Source organism: Phyllobates terribilis, unplaced genomic scaffold (genome assembly GCF_046119375.1).
Source record: "Phyllobates terribilis strain yellow unplaced genomic scaffold, ASM4611937v1 Scaffold_4__5_contigs__length_816908805, whole genome shotgun sequence".
Classification (NCBI taxonomy): domain Eukaryota; kingdom Metazoa; phylum Chordata; class Amphibia; order Anura; family Dendrobatidae; genus Phyllobates; species Phyllobates terribilis.
In genome coordinates, this window is record NW_027362764.1 from 161,301,823 (window position 1) to 161,313,935 (window position 12,113).

At 43.6% G+C, this 12,113-nt stretch overlaps 1 long non-coding RNA gene across 2 annotated transcripts in view; it reads right to left on the minus strand.

Annotated features, from left to right (window-relative positions):
• The window catches only part of LOC141264264 (uncharacterized), a 225,954-nt gene that overhangs the window by 139,602 nt on the left and 74,239 nt on the right, over window positions 1–12,113 (minus strand). Inside the window, exon 2 of one of the 2 annotated variants that reach the window (XR_012319862.1) lies at window positions 11,849–11,957. The exons of the other annotated variant lie outside the window; for it this stretch is intronic. This is a non-coding gene — a long non-coding RNA (uncharacterized lncRNA). The remainder of the gene's footprint in view (window positions 1–11,848; window positions 11,958–12,113) is intronic. 2 annotated transcript variants of the gene reach the window in all.

The following is a 12,113-nucleotide window of genomic DNA, read 5'->3' on the forward strand; positions in this document are numbered from 1 at the left end:
CGGTCTGTGAGGAAGATGCAGGCGGACATGTTAGATTGCCTTGATCCAAAGCTGGTGCTCTCGATGTCAGAGAGCGCTCAACACCAGCAGGTGTTTCCACTTCCCAATGAACTGATGACCTGCCAATCACACTGGCTGTTGCAGGTAAAGAGGTGGCAGGTCTGCGTCCAAAAACATGTGTGACTGCTGTCCCCCCAGTCACAGAGGATGAAGAGGCCGCGGATGCACAAGATGGGGCAGATGGTGGTTGGCCCAGCCTGCTAGGCCGCATTGTAGCACAGTGAGCTTCCCACTGCAACTTATGCTTCATATCCATGTGCCGGTTCATGCATGAAGTACTCAAACTATGGATTTTTTGGCCTCTACTTATGTTTTGGTTACAAATATTACAGATAACACGAGTTGGGTCATCCTTATCATTCTGAATAAATGCCCAGGCTATGCAAGGCTTAGAGCCCATGCGACCTGAAGAGCCACTACGACTTGTGGTCAGAGGCAGAGTTGTGGTTGAGGATGCAGTTGTTGACGTGCTTCCAGTACTCCATCTGTGTCCAGGAAGGCGCAACCTAACCTCGTCGTCAATAGCATCTGTGACGCCCCGCTGTGCTTGGTATCACATATCCTAGAAGAGTGTATTGATGGTATCCTCCACAAGAGGCCCCCATAAATATTCACACATCTCCACCTTCCACCTCAGACCAGCAGAGGGAGCCTGTTAGGGATATAAATAGGGAAGGTGGAGCTAGGCAGTTCAGTTCCTCTGAAGAGTTCCTGCAGTAGAGAAGCCTAAGAGAGGTCAGTCTGCAGTGGAGCTCAGTCTAGTCTAGAGAACTCAGTTAATAGTTCAGCAGTGGAGCACGAGGCTCCTGCTAACTAGATTCAGTAAGGCATAACCGGAATCCCTGGAGAACTACAAGTCCCAGGATGGCTAAGGTGCTGATACGTAACAGAGCCAGGAGACGCTTAGGCCCCGCATAGTGGGAGCGTGAACTCCAAGAGAAGGCCCTACCACAAGGTCAGCCAGCGCAGGACAGAGACAAAGTTAGGCCTAGCTCCAGGCAGGTCAGAAACTTACTACGCAGAGGCAAGAAACAGGAGGCCCTACACCCGCTCATTGGGGAGGATCCTGATATTCACCCTTCACCCTACAGTGCTCCGGGATGTGCCTGAATTTCCTCCAGTAAAAGGTACTGAAGTGACTACCGTGTCCGTTCCCGTTCTTGCTCTGACCCAGCTGGGTCTCGCCTGTCCTGCATTCCCCCTGCATACGCTGCCCTGAGACCTAGCTCCACCTGTGGAAAGCTATACCATCGAGCAGCCTTATCACGGGTCTCAGTGGACTGCTGCAGCGCTGGTGCTTCTCACCAGATACCACAGGTGGCGTCACAAACTCTTATAAAATTAACAATTATCCACTCTTTTAAAGAGTGACCCCAGGGTACGGGCCAGGGAGCCGACCACCGCGAAATCCCCAAGGCCAGGCAAAGGCCCGGGTACCGAGTCATCCCCATCCCCTGGGCTAGTCACATCCTCCTCCACCTCCTCCGTTGACCTCATCGACTGGCTGACTGTGGGTTGACAGTAAGTGGGATCTCCAACCTCGTCATCATCACCCTGTGTGTTATCACACCCGTCGTCCTCAAAGCCAACCTCTTCCTGCCCTGACCGAAAAGTCAAGTTGTCGCTCCAATCAGGTATTTGAGTCTCATCATCGTCTTCATCATTGTCTCCACCAACAGGAGTGACAGTTTGGGAACGAGGGTCTACATTATGCTCAGAACCTTCTTCATCTGGTCCTGGATCTGACTTATAAAGATTCTGGGCATCAGTGCAGATCATTTCCTCGTCTGGATTAACAGAAGCTCTGGAGCAGACTTACTTTTCCGAGGCTATAGTATGAGTAAACAGCTCTGCAGACTCAACCATCTGTGTTACCCCATACTCAGACGGGCAGCTGGAGACTTGGGAGCTGTGAGGAAGCAAGTGCGATTGGGGTGACACCTCTGAGGACTGGAAGATTTGTGATGTTGAAATTGAGGTGGAGGAGAGCCCACTTGAAGGAGCACTTGATATCCGCTGAAGCACCTGCTGTTTTTGTGCCTCATCTGGAATTTGTAGCGATGGGCGTGTCCGTAAGAAAGGGATCGTATCACATTGTCCACGAAAAGAAGTCGACATCTTAGCTTGGCTGGAAGATGGTCTTTCTTCTGCAGATGTTACCCCCCCCCCTGCGGGGGGGCTCGACCCACCAGCGGACAGGCACCAGTATTGGGAGAGGGGGGCTGGCCGTCAGGGTCCACCGCGGCTCTGGCACAAACCCGGCGACACGGAGGTGGCACGGGCAGGAACGAACTGGCCGTGTCGGCTTCTCACTTTTTGGATTTTAGAAGGGCATGACATGCCTATATCTGTGTCTCCCCCTCCTTTTACTCCTCCACCTCTTTTCTTTTCGCATGACTATATGTACTTGTCACTTTTCCATGTGTTAGTTATGTCTTCTGAGCAGTTTGTCAGCTTTTGGACACCTTTGAAGGTGTTTTCTATGTGTTTCTATGTGTTTTTGTTTGCCTGCCATTGGTTTTAACGGTGTTCGAAGGTGTTCGACGAACAGTTCGACGAACAGTTCGGCGAACACACGGGTGTTCGACGAACCGAACTCGAACACTACGGGGGTGGCTCAACACTAATCCTTAACTGTCAGATATGCACTAATATCTGGGAGGATATATTCTTCCCTGATGTTTGAATTCTCTATTATAGTGACATTTTTATTAACTATTCAGAGGGCTCATCATAGTAGCTTGTTCGCAGTATTAGGATTATCGGATCTGATATTATACCTATGTCATACAGATCATTCAGAGGGCTTATTATAACGGTCTGTCTATACAACAAGGATCATTGGATCTCATATTATATTTGTGCCATATATTCTCTGATGTAGATATCTGTAAGTACACTATACCTATTGGATTCACATGTTAGAACTCTCTAGAGGGGTATTTCTGTCCATGCGTTTTTTCTTGTCTTATATGTTTTTTAACTGTATTTTTTAACTAAGTGGTGCTGTATGTCTTTTCTATAATAAAATTTCTACAATGTTTTCAACACACTGCCTCTATATTTGATTATTTACTATGCTTGGTGCATACTCTACCCTTTGCTTCTTTTCTTTCAGAAGAGGGCAGTTGTTGAGTACCAGCATCAACAAGGCCGTCGGTATTCAGTTCAGACTCCACACATAAGATCTCAGGAGTGGACATGGATGTCAGACATATGTACCATCCTCCAAAACTTTGAGGACTTCACCAAGATGGTGAGCGGCGATGACGCCATAATTAGCGTCACCATCCCACTTCTCTGTCTTCTGAAATGCTCTCTGCTCACAATCAAAGAGGATGCATTGCAGGTGGAGCACGATGAGATGGAGCAAGGAACCATACAGGGTGATTACACACAGCCAAGCCTCATCTCATCCCAAAGTAGATTGGGGGACAATGAGGAAGAGGAGTAGGGAGGAAGAACAGGAGCTAGTATCATGCGCTAAAGACGGTACTACCTGCACAGCTGTCATACCATCTGTTCAGCGTGGATAGCCAGAGGACAGAGAGGAGGCGGAGGAGGAGGAGAGCATGGTCAGTCATCCTCTTGGTGAGGACACGGAAGTCTTGCCTGTTAGTAGTCTGGCACGCATGGCTGAGTTTATGTTATGCAGCCTTTCCCATGACCCTCACATTCTCAAAATTTTGGGTGACAGTCATTACTGGTTGGTGACACTTCTAGACCCACGCTACAAGGAGAACTTTATATCTCTTATTCCTGAGGTGGACAGGTCTACAAAAATGGGGCTGTACCAGAAGGCCCTTGTTGCGAAACTATTAAAAAAATTCCCATCTGAAAATGCTGGCGGCAGAGGTCACACTTCGTTGGACAACCAAGGAGTACAGGCGAGAGAGACACAACTTCAATCTAGCAGACGCAGGGGAACACTGTCAAAGTTCTGAGAGAATTTTCTCAGCCCCTCCCATTGCACAAGCCCTGAAGCGCGGGGTACTCTCACAAGGAGTGCAAAGTTTTGGAAGATGCTGAGGGAGTACATTGCCCACCGTACCAACGTCCTCTGTGATTCCTCTGTGCCTTATAATTATTGGGTATCCAAGCTGGATACGTGGAATGAAGTCGCTCTCTATGCCTTGGAGGTCCTGGCCTGCCCTACTGCCAGCGTTTTATCAGAGTGGGTTTTTAGTGCCGCAGGTGGAATTATAACTGATAAGAGCATCCGCCTGTCAACTGAACATGCTGACAGGCTGACTCTTATAAAAATGAACAAGGGCTGGATTGGGCCAGACTACTCAACATCACCGAATTATAGCAGCATAACATAAACTCAAATCATGTGTCTTTTCTTGGGAGATGTATTCCCATACACCTTTTCACACCCAGACATGGGTATTCGCTTCCTGATTTTGGCTATTTGCTCTTGTCCTCCTCCTTCTCCTCATCTTCCACCACCATATCACCAGGGTGACCATGGTCCGTGATGCAACACCCACATAATTTTTTTAAAGGGTGTTTATGATGCCCGTAAAAAAATAAATGTATACAGTATGTTCATGTATACCCCCCAGTGGTAAATGTTTGTTACACTTAGTGCATGGGCATTACAAGTATAAGAGGCCTGCTCCTTTCTAATGGGAACATTTTTTATGAGGCCCTCCTCCACGTCTCTTCCAAGGGGCATTGGAGTGCCTCCAAATTTTTGGCAACCCTTGCATTCACTGCATAGGCAAACACAATGGGAGACCCACTTCCTAATAATGGGAACATTGCTTTCAGGAGGCCCTCTGACCTCCATATCTCTTCCAAGGGTCATTGGAGTGACTCCAAATTTTTGGCAACCCTTGCATTCACTGCATAGGCCAACACTATGGGAGACCCACTTCCTAAGAATGGGAACATATTTTCTTGAGGCCCTCTACGTCTCTTCGAAGGGGCATTGGAGTGCCTCCAAATTTTTGGCAACCCTTGCATTCACTGAATAGGCAAACACAATGGGAGACCTACTTCCTAATAATGGGAACATTGTTTTCAGGAGGCCCTCTAAGTCTCTTCAAAGGGGTATTGGGGTGCATCCAAATTTTCAAAGTGGTATTGGGGTGCGTCCAAATTTTGGGCAACCCTGCCACTTACTGCATACGCTATAACAGTATAGGAGACCCCCTCTTTAGTAATGGGAACAATAAAACATAGCTGGCTGATGGCTCTCTAAGAATAGTTAGGGCCGACTGCTGGCTCTTTAAGAATAGTAAAGGCCGCCTGATGGCCCTATAAAAATAGGCTTTGTGACTTTCAGAGTCCCTCCTTCATAAATGAAACACGATGTGTCTGATGATATCTCACACACCACATGGCCAGATAAGGTTGTAAAATGTTAAAATGACATTTCCTGGTGAATGCATTTGTCACGGTTGAAACCAATGCAAAAGTGAAAAAACGCATCAAAAACGCTACGTGTGAACATAGCCCAAGGTGTGGAGGAGCATTTTTGTTTTTGGTTATTTATTTTGCTTTATATACAAGTCATTACCCTGGAAAGGATGCTCCTTAGCATATTTCCCAGGCAAATCCATTTTGGTTTTGTTTTGGTATGTTTTATTGTGAGTCCGTAAAAGTGGCGTAATACCTCTGACAAAGTTGTTGACAGAAGTGACCTGGAAGTCAGAAATGCTTCTGGGGGTCTTCCACGTGCAGTCCCCATGTAATTTGAGCACTGTTCCCATCGATTTGGGCAATTTTTAGGCCCTCTGCAGACCGCCGGGGGAGCCGCCTGAAAAATGCTCGAGTTTCCCATAGACTTACATTGGGCTCATTGCTCGGGTCGAGCACCCGAGTATTCCAATGTGCTCGATCCGAGCATAGAGCACCCAAGCATTTTAGTGCTCGCTCATCACTAACAACCACATTTTAAAAAGTTCTGTGAATCCAATATGGGTTCAAAATGCACAACATAGTCCTAGATGAATTCCTTGATGGGTCTAATTTCCAAAATGGGGTCTCTTGTTGATTTTTGCAGTTTTGGTACCTCAGGAGGTCTGCAAATGAGACATGGTGTCTGCAATCTATTCCAGCTAAATTTACACTACAAATACCAAATGTCACTTCTCCTTTTCCATGTGTCCAAACAAAACTTTTGGTGGGTAACAAACTATATGGTCCACTTTTTCGTCTTACCTCTTGCAAAAGTGAAAAATTTGGGGCTAAAAAAAATGAAAATTTTCAATCTGACGACCAAACATTATCAAATTCAGTGTAGTACTTGTGGGTTCAAAATGCTCACTATAACCCTGGATAAAATCCTTGAGGTGTGTAGTTTCCAAAATGACACATTATGCTTTATGTTAGTGATAAATTTAGGTTGATATGTTTTGCATTTATCTGTGAAAATATTGGCATTTTGGCAAAAATGTTGAAAAATTAGCAATTTTCAAAATTTTAATTTTTATATCCTTAAGCCGGTTAGTCAAGCTGTACAAAATAATTAATAATTTCCCATAAAAGTGCTTCTCACTAAATTAGAATATCATCCAAAAGTTAATTTACTGAACATGCATTTCAGTAGGCCAACATTTCGGATTTTAAAAAACATTTTTCAAGCTGTTACTGAGATAATGACTTTTAGGTTTTCATTGGCTGTAAGCCATAATCATCAACATTAACAGAAATAAACACTTGAAATAGATCATTGTGACTAATTTAACTTCATAATGATATTATAATTTATGGAGAAGCACTTGTATGGGAAATGGTAATTATTAATTATTTTGTACAGCTTGACTGGCTTAAGGATATAAAAATTGAAATTTTGAAAATTGCTAATTTTTCAAAATTTTTGCCAAAATTCCAATATTTTCACAGATAAACGCAAAACATATCAATCTGAATTTACCACTAATATAAAGCACAATGTGTCACAAAAAAAACTTTCTCAGAATCACTGGGATCCATTGAAACGTTCCAGAGTTCTTACCACTGGTCAGATTTAAAAAATTTTGGCTTGTCATTAAGATCAAAATTGGCTCGGACACGAAGGGGTTAAAGCACAGTTCCTTCACTGTATACATTTCCACACCAAATGCATTATTTGTTTAAAAAAAGGATTTACACAGCAGGGAGGTTTGCATGAGTCACTCTACATGTAAGGCTGTGGATTCTCTCATGCAAGAGAATCCAGGCCGATTATGCAAATACTCTCGAATCAAACACTTCTAGTCTCCGAAATGTAGAGGGTTTGATTACTGGTAGCTACTCCATTCCTAAAAACAGAAATGCCCTATGACGTAGAAATTCCATAAAAATGCTTTTTCCCTTAGCAAATCACACAAAATTCTGGAATCCACAGCTTCTATCCTATAGGATCATATGTCAGATCAGGTACTAGGCTGTTAGACTGGCACTTAAGCTTGTAATAGACGACATCTACTTGACCCGTTGCGTGTGGTCACCAAGATGTGAGAGATGCGTAGGAACTCCTCAGATTTTGTCACTGTTGAGAGGGCTGTCTGCCACAGTTTTATGGTAAACCTATACAGTATTGACAACCATTTCCTATTAATACCAACATTATTGATACACCACTGCAAACTAGTTAGTTATAATACAATGCTTCTACTCTGTCTTGTAAGAATCTAAAATCCTTTGAGTACCTCCATTGAAATATAATAGTGTCCAATGATCTTTCTTGTAAAATTATAATCAGATACATTTTAAGATAACACTAAATTATGGCTTATGGATTCTATTTCTTAAAAACATGATGGAAAAATTGTAAAATTATTCATTGCTTTGATGAAATGACCATGACAAGAAAAGCCATCAGTTAAGAACTCTCTCTAAAGATCAGGTCATGTCTCTGCCACCTGACCTTCTGTTGTTCTGTAGTCATAAAACATCTGTAATTGAATAAAGCCGGAGGAGAACTCATAAAACAAGCGTTCAGAAATAAATGCATGTATGTTTCGCCACCCCAGGGTCCCTCTGCTAAAGCCTTTCCCAAATTCAATCTTTTTATTCTACCCCTGGAGCCGGTTTCAGCACTTGGAGAATAAAATACTGGCATCAAACCTTTACAAAACTTCTAATATATAACACTCAGAAAGTACAAGATGACAACTTTACACAAATATTTCATGCAAACTACAGACATTTCTCAGATTTACCATGAAAACTGATACTTTAGATTTTCAGTACTGACAGAAACCATGTCACTGAGAAATTTTTAACATAATAAAAATAAGCATTAATCTCATAAGGTAGATGTCCTACTTATTTAATGCCACTGCTGATGATCTCCTGTTTATTCCACGCTCTCTTGAACTTTTTTGTGTTTGCCTCTCAACACCCCCCACTCTTTGCTGAGGTTCCTGATGTTGTCAATTCGGTGACTGAGGGATGTAGTTGACCCAGAATGGAATCTGTCACCACTTTTTTGCTACCTCATCTAAGAGAAGCATAGAAACATGATGGAAAGAGACCCTTATTCCAGTGATGCATAATTTAGTTTACTGGGTGCAGCAGTTGTGATACAATCAGAGTTTTCTCTACTGTAGATGTAGCAGTGCTCAGAAAGCTAACCCTGCCCATACGACTGATTAGCATCTTTCTATGTACATTGTATATTGCTAGTAAGCTGCTGATCAGTGTTGGGGGCATGGTTGGACCAGGAGGCATGAGGGCAGCTAATTCAGCAGTGATAATCTCCTGCTAACAAAACAATGTTTGTATTGAAATAACAGCGCACAGCTTAATAAGTGACACATTGTTGAAATCAGTGTCTCAGCCTCTACCTTATGCTGCCCTCCAATTACATAGCAAAAATCTGGTGACAGATTCCCTTTAAAGAGTTTGTACCAAGCTTTGAAGTTATTCCCTATCCTTATGATAGGGGATAACTAACTCATTGCTGGAAGTCTGACTTCTGGCATCCCCAATGAATCTAGTCCTTAGAGAATTAATCGAGTGGTGGTGATCATGCTGAACTTCACCTCCATTCTGACAGGAGCAGACCCTGTTCTCAGGATCTGAGGTTACCAAGGGTCAGATCCCCTAGCAATCAGTAAGTCCTGTGAATAGGGAATAACCTCAAAACTGCATGAGCAATAAGGTTCTCTAGGTTCCTGTGTGTGATAAGGTGTACTTATCAGTTGACTTTCTTGTTAATAACCTGCTTTTTATTCTGACCTTGTTTCTTGCCTGCTGACTAAAAATGACAGCTGATCTGATCAGATGTCATGTGCCCCTAACAGCCACGGGTGGAATTGCGATCTATTAACCTATGACAGCGACATTTAACATCACTGCGCTGGAAGCGCATCACTAGTCCCGCCCAACGTCGCCCATCTCGCATGACTGTGGGCCGCCGATGGGTTGCTATGAGCAGTCGGCGCTCATAGCAAGTGAGCAACCTAGCTACACACAGCAGGGCTGAAGCAGGTAAAAAGTAAAAAAAAAAAAAATTTAAATATTAAAAAATATATAAAAGTTCAAATCACCCCCCTTTTGCCACATTCAAAATAAAACAATAAAAAAATTCAAATATACACATATTTGGTATCGCTGCTTTCAGAATTGCCCGATCTCTCAATATATAAAAAGTATTACCGTATTTTTCGGACTATAAGACGCACCGGACCATTAGACGCACCTAGGTTTTAGAGGACGAAAATAGAAATAAAAATTTAAGCAAAAAATGTGGTCACGATGCACTGTTAAGGGGGAGCAGGTCAGCTGCTGACACTGGAATAGGGGTAATGTCCCCCAATTCTGATAATATCCCCCATCCTGGTAGATATGCCCCCCCTTCCTATTATACGTGGCTCCAATCCCCATCCTGTTATGCATGGCACCCCTCCATCCTGGTATGCATGGCACCCTCATCCCTATCCTGGTATGCATGGCACCCCTCATCCCTATCCTGGTATGCATGGCACTCCTCATCCTTATCCTGGTATGCATGGCACCCTTCATCCTTATCCTGGTATGCATGGCACCCTTCATCCTTATCCTGGTATGCATGGCCCCCTCTTCTTAACCTGGTATGCATGGCACCCCTCATCCTTACCCTGGTATGTATGGCCCCCTCATCCTTACCCTGGTATGTATGACCCCCTCATCCTTACCCTGGTATGTATGACCCCCTCATCCTTATCCTACTCACCTTTCTTCTCTCTCCTCCAGCGCTGCATCCTGTCTGCCCGCACTGATCTCTACATGTGAGCCGTGCATGACGTCACTGCCATGTGCGGCGCACAAGGAGTGAACAGCTGCCGGAAGTCACTGCTCCCCACGCTGGGACTGTGTGCGCGGGGAGCAGTGACTTCATGCTCCTTCATAGACGGCACACAGCGTAGCCGCAGCACGGCTCCTGCTACTGCCAGGCGATCGCGTGTGCCCGCTGTTAAAGGGCATGAATATTCACCCCCTCCCCACGCCCATGACTTTTAATAGCGGGCACACGCGATCGCCCGGCAGCAGCAGGAGCCGCGCTGCTGATACACTGTGTGCCGCTATTAAGGAGCATGAATATTCACTGCTCCCCATGCCTATGGACGTGGGGAGCAGTGAATATTCATTTTCTTTAGCAGCGGGGACAGTGTAGGCTGCAGCAAGCGACTTCTGCCTCCTGTGCCCCGCTCCTCCGCCGCAACCGCTCCCCCAGCACAGTATATATATATATATATATATATATATATATATATCCCCCCCCCGCAACATTCGGACTATAAGACGCACCGCTCATTTTCCTCCAAATTTTTGGAGGAAAAAAGTGCGTCTTATGGTCTGAAAAATACGGTAATCGGATTGGTAAATGGCGTAACGAGAAAAAAAATCAAAACGTCAGAATTATGTTTTTTTGGTTGCCACAGCATTGCAGTAACAGGCGATAAAAACATGGTATCTGCCCCAAAATTGTATCAATGATAACATCAGCTCAGCACTCAAAAAATAAGCCCTTACTGAGCCCCAGATCCCGAAAAATGGAAACGCTACAGGTCTAAAAAATAGCGCAATTTTGTTTTTTGCAAACTTTGGAATTTTTTTTCACCACTTATATAAAAAGGAACCTATATATGTTTGGTATCTACAAACTCATAATGACCTGGGGAATCATAATGGCTGGTCAGTTGTACAATTTAGTGAACATAGTAAGAATAAACCCCAAAAAACAATTGTGGAGTTGCACTTTATTTGCAATTTCACTGCCCTTTGATTTTTTTTCCCTTTTTTCAGTACAGGATATGGTAAAACCAATAGTGTCGTTCAAAAGTACAACTCATCCCACAAAAAACAAGAACTCACATGGCCATATTGACTGTAAAATAAAAAGGTTATGGCTCTGGGAAGAAGAGGAGCAAAAAATGAAAATGCAAAAATGGAAAAACCCAAGTTCACGAAGGAATAAAAATAATTTCCACAATTGGATGTGTTTAAAAATGTTCCTGTGCTGAGATAATCTTATAAATGTGCCCCTGCTGTGTACTGTTTATAACTTATTTTTCTCCTTCTGGCATTACATATTGGAATTCACCACCTGCTAATTAAGACTATGGTTGTTACCTGGGGTCTCCCAACAGCGAATTTTGTCAGTATCCGTAACCCCCATGGAAGTTAGTGGAGAGAGTCATGCTCATACATTCGGTGTCCCCTTGAGTTAACCGTAAATGTCTGAGATGAGGAAAACCCTTTTAAATACACTGGACAGCTGTTTGTTAAGTCAAAGACACTAACCAGCAAATCATCTGACTGCAGCTCTTAAAGCATGCCAACAATATAAAAAGGCTCAGTTACTTACCATGAGGAGATAGAAAGGTGATCTGAGTGAATCTGACCATGGAATGAGTTTGGTTTTGTAATGTTGGAAATTGCAGTTCTTGAATCGTAACGAATAATGTCAGAAATGACTGTTCAGAGAAAAAAAATCATAAGGGCCGGTTCAACGGGTGACAATGTATTTTGTATAAAAGAATAATATCTCAAACTGTCATAAAGACATAAGTAACTCTACTATCTATAAACTATAGAATCTACTGGGTACCATTCTTTTCAGCTAAGCAGAG